The 1180-nt window shown below is 41.1% G+C and overlaps 1 pseudogene; it reads left to right on the top strand.

Moving 5' to 3' along the window:
- Positions 1-244: 244 nt before the first annotated feature.
- LOC145258476 (U2 spliceosomal RNA) lies at positions 245-388 on the top strand (annotated as a pseudogene).
- The last annotated feature ends 792 nt before the right edge of the window (positions 389-1180 follow it).

The following is a 1180-nucleotide window of genomic DNA, read 5'->3' as shown; positions in this document are numbered from 1 at the left end:
ACGCGAACGTAGACCCCACAATTTTATTATACCATTCCTATTTAAGTTAAAACATACTTATCAAAGTATTATTATGTAAATCTATATCAAAAACACTTGAAACGTTTTTCTTTTTATAATTTTTAAATTTTTTGTTTCCATACATTGTGGACCAGGCGCGAACGCAAGACTCCACAATTTTAATGAATTATCATTCTGCCAGATCAAACATACCCATTTCTGTGTCTCGATACATCTTCTACAATTATATTCTTGGCCTTTTGGCCAAGATCAAAGTGTAGTATCTGTTCCGGCAGATACTGCACTTAAGATAATTTGTACCAGTCAATGGAGGGGAAACCCACTATACTGGGACAATTATTATTTTTGGTAACCAGAGTGACCCCTTTTAGGGGAGCTGGTTTTTACCTCACATTAAAAACGGCCTTGTGCCTAATTTGCTCAGTGGGAGAGCAAATAAATACCATCTGTTCCGGCAGATGCTGCACTTAAGATAATTTGTACCAGTCAATGGAGGGGAAACCCACTATACTGGGACAATTATTATTTTTGGTAACCAGAGTGCCCCCTTTTTGCCTACTTTTAGGGGAGCTGGTTTTTACCTCACATTAAAAACGGCCTTGTGCCTAATTTGCTCAGTGGGGGAGCAAATAAATACCATCTGTTCCGGCAGATGCTGCACTTAAGATGGTTTGTACCAGTCAATGGAGGGGAAACCCTCTATACTGGGACAATTATTATTTTTGGTAACCAGAGTGACCCCTTTTAGGGGAGCTGGTTTTTACCTCACATTAAAAACGGCCTTGTGCCTAATTTGCTCAGTGGGAGAGCAAATAAATACCATCTGTTCCGGCAGATGCTGCACTTAAGATAATTTGTACCAGTCAATGGAGGGGAAACCCTCTATACTGGGACAATTATTATTTTTGGTAACCAGAGTGCCCCCTTTTTGCCTACTTTTAGGGGAGCTGGTTTTTACCTCACATTAAAAACGGCCTTGTGCCTAATTTGCTCAGTGGGGGAGCAAATAAACACCATCTGTTCTTCAGATGCTGCAAGCTATGACTAGCAAAGACCATATGTGGGGGTGACCCCACATATAAGACCTTGGTAAATGTAGGGGCAACCCTTCATACCAATTGTCACTATCCAACTCCCCTACTCCCCTGGGAGTTGGTCC

The sequence above is a fragment of the Euprymna scolopes genome, chromosome 33 (assembly GCF_053919585.1).
Source record: "Euprymna scolopes isolate OS-2025 chromosome 33, ASM5391958v1, whole genome shotgun sequence".
Lineage (NCBI taxonomy): Eukaryota > Metazoa > Mollusca > Cephalopoda > Sepiida > Sepiolidae > Euprymna > Euprymna scolopes.
The sequence above is the reverse complement of the archived record's forward strand: the minus strand, read 5'-3'. Positions and strand labels throughout refer to the sequence as shown.